The following is a 14720-nucleotide window of genomic DNA, read 5'->3' as shown; positions in this document are numbered from 1 at the left end:
TAAAACATGATTTATGTGGGGCTGGAGCGATAGCACAGCGGGTAGGGCGTTTGCCTTGCACGCGGCCAACCCGGGTTTGAATCCCAGCATTCCATATGGTCCCCTGAGCACTGCCAGGGGTAATTCCTGAGTGCAGAGCCAGGAGTAACCCCTGTGCATCGCCAGGTGTGACCCAAAAAGCAAAAAAAAAACAAACCAAACAAACAAACAAACAAAAAAACAAGATTTATGTTAGTAACATGTTTGCTTCCTTCCTGTTATTTTTTCATTTATTTTCATTCAAAATAAAAAATCCTTTGGGCTTCAAGCTCCCTACCAAAACAACTTAAGGGGCTGGAGAAATAGTACAGCAGATAAAGAAAGGTGCACGAGGCCAGCTTGGGCTCAACTCCCGGTAACCCATATGGTCCCCGAGCCCACCGGGAGTGATCCTTGAGTGTAAAGGCTGGAGTAAGCCCTGAGCACTGCCAGATGTGGCCCCCAAACAAAATATAACTTAGCAGTTTGAATCCTCCCACTGGCTTATTACTATGATACAATGAAAACACAGTGGGGAATTGTTGGACTTGAGCTTGAGAATTGAATCTTAATTCCATAAAAGAGGAACTTTGTCACCTGTAAAAGTGGGCATCTTCACACCTCACATGTTCCTCCTATCTTTCTTAGGAGGATAATGCCAGACAATATAAGGCACTCTCACAGGAAACAATGGCAAGCTGTCCGAGGGACACTAGGCCAAACACAAACACGTTCCACAAAAACGAATGGCTGCAAACATTCTATGTATCTGTAAATTCTGAAGATTCAGGCAAATAAATTAGCCAGAACTGTCCAGGCTATCCTCAACTTGGGAATTCAAGTATCTTAGCTAATAACTGTTAGCTAAGATAAAGCCCCCAAAAGAATAAATTGTTGTCATAAATGTATATATACTTCTTAAGGTAATAAACAGGTTCAGTGTAACTGAGAAATAAGTAGAAATCTTTAAGTAGATACTGAAGAGGAAAACCACGGTGCTAGGTAAAGTACAAAATGCTCTATTTTTTAACCTCCTTTTCTGATCTGTGGCTTTTTTTTTTTTTGTGGACATATCTCTGAGAAAAACATTTTTATATCTAAGGTGTCCCTTGGCACCTAATGAAAATACAAGCAGCAGAGAGAGGAAAACAGAAGACAGAAACAAAGTCAACTTTTAGCCCCTTATGGTTAAAGATAAAGTGCTGGATCAAGAAAAGCAGTAGGGAGAAACTGGGGAGAGAGAAATTTCAGAGAGAGAAATAAAACAACTTAAATGTAATCAATAAGCAGCGAAGTTGTAAAGGAGAGATGATCATAGCTGTGTCCCACTCTCCCCTAATCCATCTGTTCTACCTGCCTCAGACAAGAAAACATTCTAAGAAAAAAACGTAAAAATCAAACAGCTGACAGTATTAGTTACCTGGGAAAGCAAATAGCTGAGAGCAGCAAAACTGCTATGCCAGAGGCAGCACGAAGCAAACCATGACGGATACAGAGAACGGTAACTGTGGTCAACTGCAAGACAGGAATCCCTGAACTGAAGTAACTAAAGGGTGAGACAGAACAGCACATGAGCCCAGCCACGTTCCCGAAGTTACCCAATCCACCACCATCAAAAACATGAAGCTACTGGGGCCAGAGCAGTACAGCAGGTAGGAACCCTGCCTTGCACACCGCCAAACAGGGTTCAGGCCCCGGCACCACATATGGTCCCCCAAGCCAAGAGTGATCCCTGAGCAAGCACAGAGCCAGGAATAAGCCCGGGGCATAGCTGGGTAGAACTCCAAACCAAAGCAAAATACAACCATGAAACAACCACAATGGACACACCTGTGACATTGTTATTTTAATAATAATAATAATAATAATAAATAATAATAAATAAAGCAAGGACTTCAAACTAAGTTTCAGAGAAAAAGTACTGAAGTCAAAGAGGGAAATATGTTCAAAAGGGAAAACATGGTTTGGCTCGTAGATTTCCTAGCCTAAAAGTTGAGGTGGGGACAGAAAGTCTCTAACTTGAACAGACTGACATGGCAAGTCTGACTCAAGAGTTTCTGAATGAACCCATCTTTTCTGTGGCTCAATCGTGGCTATTTTCATTGTCTTTTCTATTTATCTGACTTCACAGCTTCTTACTCAAGAGTAATTATAATTACTCCTAGTTCAATAGCTTTAATACTCTACTCGTTTAATAGCTTTCAGTTCAAACAGCACCTTTAAAAAAATAATGTTTCATATCCTGGAAGTTACATGCCTGGTAACAAAATCTTTTCCCCTAATTCTCCCAAATCAATTGTAGAATCACAAAACAAATGAACAAAAGCATGTATTATCAAAGTCCAAATAAGAAAATATTTTGTAGTTTAGAGGTTACAACTGAGGATGCTAGAGGGAAGAGAGGGAAGGGTCTGCTCCCAGCTCTGTGCTCAGGAGTTGCTCCCAGTAGTGCTCAGAGGACTATGTGGTGTTGGACCTGGACCCTGGGCTCTTGCATGCAAAGCATGGGCTCTCATCTGCTGAGCTACCTCCTTGGCCCCCAATTGCCTTTCAGGAAAAGTAACATTAGTACAAACTTTTTAAAGTACCCAAGTCTAAACTGAATAATAATTCAAACCGCTTCTCTATTCCTCAATTTAAAAAAATGCACTTAATAAACTATGCAGAGCTAAGAATCTATGCCTCAAGAACATAAGAGTTAGAGGGAAGGAATTACACCAAGCAGGAATAAAAGTCCTGAGTAATTGGATAAAAAGAGCATCACCCAAATAACTTAAAATAAAACAGCTAAGCATAGCTTGGTTTGACAGGTATTGTTCAAAGGTCAGTTTCATGATTCACGACTTTATAGAGATTCTTTTTGTATTCCACAAAACCTGCCTATGCATGTATAATTGAAGCTGGGGCAACTCATTTTTGTTAGAGAATATTAGAAGCTAACATTTAATTATACACTCTTGATTAAAAGGGAAACCAAAAGAAACAAAAAACAAAAAAAAAAAACTTGAAAAAAAATAGGATTTTGTTCAGTTAAAAAAATTTTAACTGAACAAAATTTTAAATATCTTTAAAACAGTCACTCTTTAACATACTGGATGCTGTCCATAAGAGACAATAAAGATCGCATTTCCCCACTTTATGTGTTTGGGATGAAAAACACATGTATTCATCAACACACAAACGTTTTTTTACATTCAACAAATTGATGACCCACAGTGAGGGATCAACAAAGTAGTAATTATTTATACACAAGTTGCATTTGCACTATAAAATATCCCTGATGAAAATTAATGGCTGATCTGTAACCCAAACACAGGGAACGAGACATAGGACACCCTGCTGCAGAGCTGCTCAAAGTCCAAACCATCTGCAGTTGATCTGGGTCTTACTACTAAGAAATGGGTTCAGGTTAATAAGTCCTATAAACTGGCCAAATCTCCAGTTAGCTCAGCCGTGGCTCATGTTAAAAGACAGAATAGAGACAGCAGGTAAGGCATTTGCCTTGCACACAGCCAACCCAGGTTTGATTCCTCCGTCCCTCTCAGAGAGCCCAGCAAGCTACCGAGAGTATCCGGCCCACAGAGCAGAGCCAGGCAGGCTCTCCGTGGAGTATTCAATATGCCAAAAACAGTAACAAGTCTCATAATGGAGATGTTACCAGTGCCTGCTCAAGCAAATCCATGAACAACAGGAAGACAGTGCTACAAAAAAAAAAAAAAAGTGAGCAAGTTACAAAGTTTACATGGGGACAAGAGGAGGGGTGGAGGTGGGGGACTGAGAGGAAGGCCCAGCTTTCAGTCCATGGATGGGACCACAGGGTCCTCTAAGCACTCCCAGGGGCAATCCCCAAGAAACTCATCAGAACACCTGACCATGGTATTACAAAAAAGTATTTAAGTCAAGGCTGCTAGATTTCTAATCAACTCACTGCATCAGTGGTTATCAATCATGTTTTCCCTTATCTTCTTTCTGCTCATCTACAAATAAAGTTTTCATGTAACACTTAAATTGTTCTTAAACATTTCAAATATATTCTTTAAACCTCTCTGATATGCATTTCCTTCAAGGGAATTTGTAGAAACATTATCTGTTACTAGAAAGATCACTTGGGTCACTAGCAATTCTATAAATTCTCATTTTTAAAGAACATTAACAGGAGATGGAGAACTAGTACAATGGCTAAGACAGGTTCAATCCCTGGGACACCATATAGTTCCCAGAGTCCTACCAGGAATGATCCCTTAGCACAGAGCCAGAAAGAAGCCCTCAGCACCACTGGGTGTGCCCCCCAGCCCCCTCCACAATCACATGCCACAGCTGCCCTGCAACTTTTGTTGGCAAAGACTCCCAAGCAATGTTCAGGAAGTCCAGAAGCCACTCCCAGCAACAGTTGTCAATTAAGACCAGACTATTTGATGCTCAAGCCCAGTGATGCAATGTGCTCAGGCCTATTGATGCTGGAGGTCATGAAGGCCAACCACTGATTTCAGTGTCTCCAGGACTACATCCACAAGTATAAGGGACGCCATGGCATGTGATGCCAGGCATCACCCTGGACTTCACACATGTGAGGCATGTACCCCAATCCTTTAAGTTATAAATCTGGCTCTGCCAGGCAAGTTGGTTTTGCTTTTGTTGCTGCTGTTGTTTTTTTCAATATAAAGACACCAGCAAATCATCCTAAATTTCAACTTTCAGTATTCATTATTCTTAATAAAATGGCTTCCTTTACAACTGCCAAAAAGAAAATTAAAAGATATATAACTCAGGCTTCTTATTCACCAAATAGAATTGGGAGAGAGCTATTTATGTAATGAAACATCCACAATGCACGTAGCACCTCCACACCACTCATCAAGCTTAACCTAAAGAAAGCCCAAGTGAGTGCTCTCATACACATAAAATGTTAAATTTTAACTTCCTTCTTAGGAAGCAAAGACTTAATATTGAATCATGTCTGGAAATAGTAGGATTACTACTGCTGTGTACAGCCTATTCAACCTCTGAAGTCAAAGCATGTCTACCTCTATTTTTACAGTAAGTCAATATGATCTGCATAAGAATAAATCAAAGGGCTATAGTATCTGCAGCTAAAATAGGTATTATTTTAATTAATAAGACTAACAGGTTATGAAATTTGTAGTTCATTCTAAATTACTTCCTTCTGGGGAGATGAGGAGGTGCACACACCCAGTGGTGGGATTAATCCTGCACTCAAGGATCACTCCTGGCAGAGCTTGTGGGACCATCAGGGTGTTGGGGACTGAATCTGGGTTAGCTGCATACAAGGCAAACACCCTACAAGTTGTACAATTACTCCACTCCCTAGAATTATTTTTAATTATCAAAATCAAACTTTAAAGAAAATATTAAAATGTTAAGAAACAAGATTCAAAATCATGTACTCAGCCCTATATCAGCCTCCAATAAGATAACGAGTTTAAATTTTTTTTTCAAAGAGAAGGGCTACCAGTAGCTGATTAAAAATATAGTAATTTCTAAGTACCAGGAGGTTGACTCCATGGCTTCGAGGCTGGCCTCACATTCCGGGGAAAGGTCAACTCAGAGAAGCGATCACCAACTACATTGTAGTCGAAGGCCATGTGGGGGAAGGGAGTTGCGGGCTGAATGAGGGCTAGAGACTGAGCACAGCGGCCACTCAACACCTTTATTGCAAACCACAACAGCTAATTAGAGAGAGAGAACAGAAGGGAATGCCTTGCCACAGTGGCAGGGTGGGGTGGGGGGGAGATGGGATTGGGGAGGGTGGGAGGGACGCTGGGTTTACGGGTGGTGGAGAATGGGCACTGGTGAAGGGATGGGTTCCCGAACTTTGTATGAGGAAAGTATAAGCACAAAAGTGTATAAATCTGTAACTGTACCCTCACGGTGATTCTCTAATTAAAAATAAATAAATTTAAAAAATATATATATAGTAATTTCTATAATTCAGTATTCTTTATTAGGGCCAAATTTTCTAGTAGGAGAATTTTTAAAATGCCAAATCATACAGTATGATACTGGAGTGCAACCTGGAATACATTAAGCACAGTTTAGTTTAATGATTTAAAAATTATGAAAGATAAAATTCTATGAAAATGAATTAAGTATCTTACAAGTTTATCTTTAGAGTCTCATGTGCTTATATAAGCTGACTACATGAAACTCATTGAAGATTCATACCTAGGGTCACAGAGACAGCTCAACAGGCTGAGTGCATACTTTGCATGCAGGAGACTAGGGTTCAATTCCCATCACCACATAGTCGCCAGCACTGCTAGGAGCAACCCTCACGTGACTCTCAAACACTGAGCCAGGAGCAGACCCGAAGCACCACTGGTGGACATGGCACAAAGCCAACAACAACAAAAAAGGATACTCAGGTTCTTGTGTTAATGAGCAGTAATACATGATAAGAATAAATCTGAGGAACATATGTTGAGCATGTGTATACATGCAAAACTTTCAAAGTTGCTTTAAAGTGTGAAAATGAGCAAGGTTCCTGTTATCCTTGATAAATATCAGCTGTCTAGCACTCACTGTCCAATACATACTTGTTTTTCAAAAGCAGACCCAAAACAGGCGATTCTGAATCCACCAGCTGCTTGTAATGGTTATACTTAGCAAATTCAATTCAAGGTCAGGAGTTCAGTGGTTTTCAATATCAACTTCAAAATAATACACACTTTCTATGTTAAATATTACACTGACTAAAAAACTGTCTTATTAAAACAATTTCTGGAAAGAGAGGAATCATAAGAAAGTAATTACTCGTAGGAATTTGCCGCATGAGACACAGGCCATTTATAACAAGAGACATAAACTGGACTATTTGTACAGCAGTTCACTTTTTAGATCGCTGAACTGATACTTAGGGCAATTATATTTCTTAATTAAGTTATAAAATTAAGTACTACAAGAGCTATATTATTACCAATCTGATAATTTTTTAACGTATGCATTTTCCAAGTCCAATAAAACTGTCCTTTTTATGAACCCTGACTATGAAAAATTACTAAAACCTTATCTCCATCCATTTCCACCAATCCAAAGTGATTGGATTAAACTAGAGCAGATAGTCTCCATGTCAAAGACAGATCTTGGACCACAAATATGGCTCAGTGGGAGAGCACATCACTAACATGTATAAAGTCCTGGGTACATCCTTGACTCCAGGCCAAAAAAAAAAAAAAACTTACTACTTTAACCATTTTCTACATATATACTTAAAGGTTTTAAAATAAACCAGTTTAGCTTTTAACCTTTTGACTTTAAAAACAAACTATGTCAGGAAGATACGTAAAACTGACAGTTTAAAGGGCTGATGGGCATGCTTGGCTTTTGTGAAGCCTGGTTTCTATCACTGGCACTGCACCAGGCCAATACCACTAGGAACAAATACTACCAAGAGTAACCCCAAGCACTGAGCTACGAGCAGCCCTTAAGCACCACTGGGTATAACTCAAAAAGGTAATTAAGTGAAAGAAAAAAACAAAATACATCAAGTACAATCTACTTTTAAAAACAATATTGTAAAGGGGCTAGAGAGATAGCACAGCGGGTAGGGCGTTTGCCTTGTACACGGCTGACCTGGGTTTAATTCCCAGCATCCCATATGGTTCCCTGAGCACCACCAGGAGTAATTACTGAGTGCAGAGCCAGAAGTAACACCTGTGCATTGCTGTGACCCAAAAGTAAAAAAGAAAAGAAAAAAAAAATATATATATATATAGTATCTCAACAAAGCTAAAAAACAAATTATCTTTGAAAGTAAACTGTTATATGATGAATATTAAATTAAAAATATTTGAAATTATTAATGTATCGATACTGTAACATTCATCTGAGAAAACAGCTGCCTCCACATTTTATTTTATTGTTTTGGGTTTTGTTAGTTTGTTTTGCTTTTTGGGTCACACCACAATGCTCAGGGCTTATTCCTGGCTCTGCACTCAAGAATTACTCCTGGCGGTGCCTGGAGGACCATATGGGATTCTGGTTGGCCGCAGGCAAGGCAAATGCCCTACCCGCTGTATATCGTTTGAGCCCCTTCCCTTCACATTTTAAACATAACACCACCAGTCATCACTTTTCCTTGCAATGGAGACTCAAAGTTTTAAAACCTATAAGGAAAATAAAGTGGAGGTGAATGAATAAACATGGTGAAATTATCCCAAGTAAAATAACTTTGGCTTTTTTTGTTTATTACCACAGTACTTTGTTATCTCTAAAACAGATTCTTGGTGCTGGGAAAGTGTAATGGTGGTGGGATTGATGTTGAAATATTGAACGTAATCAATTAATGTGAACAATCTTATAAAAATTTAAAATTAAAAATAAAATAAAATAAATTTTTGGAGCCAGAGAAACTGTAAGCGGGTAAGGTACTTGCCTTGCATGCAGCCAACCCAGGTTCTATCCCAAGCATCCCATATGATTCTCCGAACACCATCAGGAGTGACCCCTGAACACAACTGAATATGGCCCAAAAATAAAAACATAGCAGATCCACACAAAATATGGCTTTGTTGGTTTGTTTGGGTTTTTTTTTTCAGAAATAGTTACTATCAGCTTGTTTTAAGTCTTTTTTTTTTTTTTTTTTTGCTTTTTGGGTCACACCTGGCATGTACAGGGGTTACTCCTGGCTCTGCACTCAGGAATTACTCCTGGCGGTGCTCAGGGGACCATATGGGATGCTGGGATTCAAACCCAGGTCGGCCGCATGCAAGGCAAAAGCCCTACCTGCTGTGCTATCACTCCAGCCCCCTATCAGCTTGCTTTAAAACTGATTTCTAGTCCTACTACTATAAGATGCCAGTAAGATCTTACAAACTCCTAACAAATAACAAAGTACATAGGGGTCTGAGTATAAATGACTTTTGGGGAGGTGCTTGCTGGGTTTCTGGTTTGGAATCACAGGAGCAGGAGACGCTGAGGTTCTGCAGTGCTGCAGATGAAACCTGGATCTTCTATAGGCAAAGCATGTACTCCAGCTGTTTCTTTAAGGGGCTGGAGTGATAGCACAGCGGGTAGGGTGTTTGCCTTGCATGCAGCTGACCTGGGTTCAATCCCCAGCATCCCATATGGTCCCCTGAGCACCGCCAGAAGTAATTCCTGAGTGCAATAGCCGGTAGTAACCACTGTGCATTACCGGGTGTGACTCAAAAGAAAGCAAAACAAAACAAAAAAAAAAACCAGAACTCTGCAGCTGTTTCTTTGAGCTATATTCCCAGCCTCAAGTTGATTTTTAAAGACTATGCCATATAAATTCTCTTGAAAGAGATATAGTGATGGAATTCATGTTCATCCAACAGTTTATATGCAGGCTGACTTCCACAATAAAGACTACAAACAATTTTAGAAAAACTAAGGTGATTTCAACTAACATGTCATTTCTGCGGGGGCCCAGGGAGAGTTCCGTGGTAAAAGCACCTACCGTGAAAGTATGAGACTGCAGAGTTCTGTCCCGAGCACTGCCCCCTTGCACTGAGCACGATCCAAGCAACAAGGTCTTTGGGATCCCGACACCAAGACCAAGTATACAATTTCATTGATTATGTACTGCAACAAGTATGAGAAACCCAGTGAGCACTGTAACCAAAATGTAAACAAGCACTACAAGTGAAGTGCATGACCGAAAACAAGCACCACAACCAAGAATGTGTGACCTGCCCTGGACATTACAACAACAAAAAAGGGGGGAGGAGAATAAAAATAGTATTTCTGAAACTTCAGAGCATTTGACATGCCAAACCCTTTGAGGTCAGTGCCACAAGAAAAAATAACAATTTCTTTTTTCCTATCTGGGTCACACCTGTCGATGCACAGGGGTTACTCCTGGCTTTTGCACTCAGGAATTATCCCCTGGCAGTGCTCAGCGGACCATATGGGATGCTGAGAATCCAACCCGGGTTGGCCGAGTGCAAGGCAAACGCCCTACCCGATGTGCTATTTCTCCAGTCCCAAAGTAACAATAAAACAAATTAAAATTTCTTCATGGCATCATATAGCTTAGTATGATCCCTCAATATTCTTCCACTATAATCTAGCTATATTTTGAATTAACTTCTTTTGTGTTTTTGCATGGTTTAAGAGATCACACCCAAACTACTCTTAGCTCTGTACTCAAGCACTGCTGCAAGGGAACCATGCCGTGTCGGGGACCAAGCCTGGGTCACTGTCAGGTAAAGCATGTGCTCTTAGGACAAAGAGCTAGTACTGGGAGTAAATCTCTTGCCTCACATGTGGTTGATGCTGACTGATTCCTGACACTACCTATGGACCCCTAGCATTATCAAGACCCCCTGAGCATAGAACCAGACATAGTAAAATAAAGGTGAGGGTGAAAAAGGAAGAAAAGATGTGCCATCTCTCCCTTTGAACTCTCTCCATCCAGTAACTAGCTAAACAACAGCTTTAAGATATAATTCACTCTATGTCTGCCCCCCTCTCTCTGACTCATTTCACTTAGCATGATACTCTCCATGTTGCACTCATTTGAGGAATATAAAGTAACAGAATGGGAGACTAACACCCAAGGATAATAGAGATAAGGGCCAGGAAGATCACCCCACGGCTTGGAAGCCAGCCTCACATGCTGGGGGAAAAGGCAGCTGGGATAGAGAAGGGACCACTAAGTAAATGATGCTTGGAGGGCTCACGCGGGATGGGGGATGTGTGCTGAAAGTAGACTATGTACCATACATGATGGCCACTTACTACCTGTATCGCAAACCATAACATCCAAAAGAAGAGAGAGAGAGAGAGAGTAAAAGGGAATGTGCCTGCCACAGAGGCAGGGGGCGAGGTGGGGTAGGGAGACTAGGGGAGGGAGGGATACTGGGAACATTGGTGGTAGAGAATGGGCACTGGTGGAAGGATGGGTACTCGATCATTCTATGACTGAAATGTAATTAAGAAAGTTTGTAAGTCTGTAAAAAAAAAAAAAAGAAAAAGATATAATTCACATACTATCCACATTAGGGAAACCACTCGGTCGCTCAAAGTATACTGAGATACTGAGAGTGGACAGCTATCAGCACAACCCATTTGTTTTTGCTATGGGTCACAGCCTGCAATGGTCAGGGTTTAATCCTGGCTCTACTCAGGAATTACTCCTGGTGGTGCTCCAGGGACCATAAGAGATGCTGGGGATTGAATCCAGGTCCAGGCCCATATAAGGCAAATGCCCTCTCTGCTGGAATATCACTTCAGACCCCTACAAAACCCATTTTTTAAAACATTTTTTATTATTCAAAATAAAAACAAGGGGCTGGAGCAATAGCACAGCGCGTAGGGCGTTTGCCTTGCACTCGGCCGACCCAGGTTCGATTCCCAGCATCCCATATGGTCCCCTGAGCACCACCAAGGGTAATTCCTGAGTGCAGAGCCAGGAGTAACCCCTGTGCAACGCCAACGCCAGGTGTGACCCAGAAAGAAAAAAAAAAAAAAGATAAAAACAAAAAGCCCAATAGCCCTTACCAGTCATTTCCCTGCTTGTACATTCTATCCTCTCTCCCTCTCACTCTCCCTTACCAATCCCCCCTCCTTCCTTCAACCTTCCTGTAACTTCTTATCTACTTTCTGCCTCTGAATTTATTCTGAACAGCTCATATAAATAGAACCACAATATCTAGGTCTTAGTATTTTTCATTTATGACTATCCTTTCAAATTCACCATTTTATAGTGTATCATTAGGATTTCCCCTCTATTTCTGATTAATACTTCTTTATATGAATATCATATTTTACTTTTTTTTTATAAGTTGATGAATATTTGGGCTGTTCTCTTTTTTTTACTTAAAATAATGTTGTTGTGAACATCCAAGTTTTGACATGGTCGCCTACATTCTTTTGCGGAGATGCTCGGAGACCACTCCCACTGGGCACTTGGTGGTTGCTCCTGGAGGAGCTTAGGAGACCACATACAATGTCAGGTGTCAGCACCGGGCCTTCCACATGCAAGCCACTGAACTCTCTTTCCAGACTGGGGCGCCTGTATTCTTACATGAGAAACCATCAGCACCAAGTAAGTAAAGACAGAATTTGCAGAGCAGTCTCCAGAGTTTGTTAGTACGCAGCAAAGAAGCTGGGTTGTTTTGAATCCATCTTTCGGGCCAGGGAGATGATGACTCAGAGGACTGGAGCACACTGTCAGCACGCTGAGAGTTTGGGTCCGAGACCTGGCAGAGCACGGTCCCGAAGCACTGTGGACTGTATCTCTGGCAGAGCAACTGCCTCCCTCCCCCTGCCAACCAAAATTATTTTTTAACAAAATCTATAGCCAAATTATATAATTTTAACTATAATTGACATAATAAGGACTCTAATGAAAAAAGTTGACAACCTGCAAGAACAGATGTAGTCATATAAACAGATTTTTAAAAATTTTTTAAAGTCTAAGAAAGAATCAACCCAGGGAGCGGGAGGAAGGCTGGTTGGGAAGAGCCCCTGAGACATGGTGGGGAGAAGTGAAACTGATAGAGGGTGTGGAATTCCACTGTTAGAATGCTGAACAAACGAAACCCTATTATTAACAGTACTGTAAATCAGGGAGGGGAGGGCAGAAGGGTGAGGCAAGAGGGGAAGAAAGGGAGGGGAAGAAGAAGGAGGGATAGAGGTAGAGAGGAGAGGGAGGGGAAGGCGGAAGGAAAAAAGAGAAGGGAAAGAGGGAAAGGGAAAAGGAGGAAGAATGAAAAGGAAGGGCCTCCATAAATGGCTCAGTGGCAAAAGCACCTCCCTTGCAAACTCAAGGCTGGAAGTTCTAGCCCTGCAACATCCACAGACACTGAGCATGCTCCCAGTGGATCTGCTGTCTGGGACCCCCAAAGCCACAGTAGAATGTGTAATCTCCACTGCACCTCAGACTGTGGGAGCACAATTAAAATATACAACCACTGGTAAGCACCAACTGAAAGTGTGCATTCCCCAGTGAGCACCACAACGAAGTGTGTAAGCAAATGCACCCAATAGTGTGCATGTGATACACAGTCACAGCAACAACAATGGAAGGGGAAAGGAAAGAACAGAATGTGATGGGGCGGGGCGGGGGGGGGAAGGGGGGAACCAAAGGGAATATTAGAAACTGAGGACACTGCAAAAGAAATGGGGGCTGGGGAAATAGCTCAAATGGAAGCACACATGATGCCCTGAGTTCAATCCCTACCACTTAGTGATTCTAGAGTACCAGGTGTAGCCCCTAAAAAGAGAGGAGAAAATACCCACATTTTCTCAAAGGAATATACTGAAACCAACACCACTCAGTGAACATGTACGCAACATAACAGAAACTTAAAGCTATACAGAACCTAATTATATTCTATAAAACAAGAGAAATGCTCATTCTAAGGAAACTGACGCCGAGCCACTCCTACTTTCCATGCAAGCGAATTCTCATCTCCAGTGCCTTCTAGCTTTACAGTTGTTGTTGTCAAACAGGTAAATTATTAAATTAACAAATATCATTTTTCTTAAACATATGAAACAAACCTAAGCACAATTCACTTAAATTGTTTCATTTTTAAGTAACAGTTGCTTTACAAGACTTCCATTAGTTTGATTCATTTTCATTAAAGGTCATAAAAGTAGAACTTATGACAATTTTTTTCAAATTGTATAAATTCAATTTCAAATTAAGCCAAAAGACAAAGATAAATACAGTTATTACAACTTAGAATGCCTTTCATATGCTAGTAATACTTTTTTTAATATCAAGAGTTTCTAGAAGGTTATGATACAATTTTAGAAACTAGAATATTAATAAAATGTGACATAATGGCACTTGATAATTATTCTGGTCTTGACAATTTTTTCATTCCTTCATCCAACTACACAGAGTCATAAAAAGCTTTACTTCAGAGAATTAATTTCCAAGTCCATAAATAATAACAGTTTGCAATTTCAAAGAATGTCAAGGTTTTTAAACTTCTGAGGTTGAAGCTGAATTTTTCTGTTGAATATTTATAAAAATATTTTCACTAATAGAGGAAAGTCACTGAAAAGATTTTTTTTTTTTTTTTGCTTTTTGGGTCACACTGGCTCTGCACAGGGGTTACTCCTGGCTCTGCACTCAGGAATTATGCCTGGCGGTACTCAGGGGACCATATGGGATGCTGGGAATCGAACCAGGGTCGGTCGTGTGCAAGGCAAACGCCCTACCCACTGTGCTATCGCTCCAGCCCCTGAAAAGATTGTTTTAAGGTATCACTGAACTCTATACTATCCTTCTCTACTCAGATATAAAACAACTGCAATTTTCTGCAATTGTATGGAGCTCAAGTATTCCCTAACCACTATCACTTCTCTTATTCATAATCCTACGAACAAGCAATTTAGGGTTAGAGGGACACGTCACTGTGCTGAGTCCTTTCTTGCTTATCGTGCAGGAGGAACAGCTTTCATCCCCAGCACTGCCTGGTCCCCTGAGCGTGTAAGGAGCAACTCCAGAGCACTGAGCCAGGATTCTGGGTTTTATGAAATGAACTACTGAGCTCAAGTAATTTACATAATTTATCAAAATACTGAAAGGCTAATGTCTAGGTCTCACCACGCCCAACACAGAATTCACTAAAACAGAAAGAAGACTCAGAAATCAGAAGACTACCAAACAAGAAATTTAACCTAAAAGAAGACATTTAGCTACATTAATAGTATTATTGCTACTTAACATTTTGTTTCTCCCCAAAGGAAAGTGTTTAATACAA

At 40.7% G+C, this 14720-nt stretch overlaps 1 protein-coding gene across 5 annotated transcripts in view; it reads right to left on the bottom strand.

The window, feature by feature from the left end:
- The window catches only part of NCOA3 (nuclear receptor coactivator 3), a 122695-nt gene that overhangs the window by 38404 nt on the left and 69571 nt on the right, over positions 1 to 14720 (bottom strand). For 2 of the 5 annotated variants that reach the window (XM_055137514.1, XM_055137515.1), the window contains one exon: positions 9455 to 9579. The exons of the other annotated variants lie outside the window; for them this stretch is intronic. The gene's annotated coding sequence lies outside the window, so the exon portion shown is untranslated. The remainder of the gene's footprint in view (positions 1 to 9454; positions 9580 to 14720) is intronic. 5 annotated transcript variants of the gene reach the window in all.

The sequence above is a fragment of the Sorex araneus genome, chromosome 5 (assembly GCF_027595985.1).
Source record: "Sorex araneus isolate mSorAra2 chromosome 5, mSorAra2.pri, whole genome shotgun sequence".
Classification (NCBI taxonomy): domain Eukaryota; kingdom Metazoa; phylum Chordata; class Mammalia; order Eulipotyphla; family Soricidae; genus Sorex; species Sorex araneus.
This window is presented reverse-complemented; position numbering and strand designations above follow the sequence as displayed.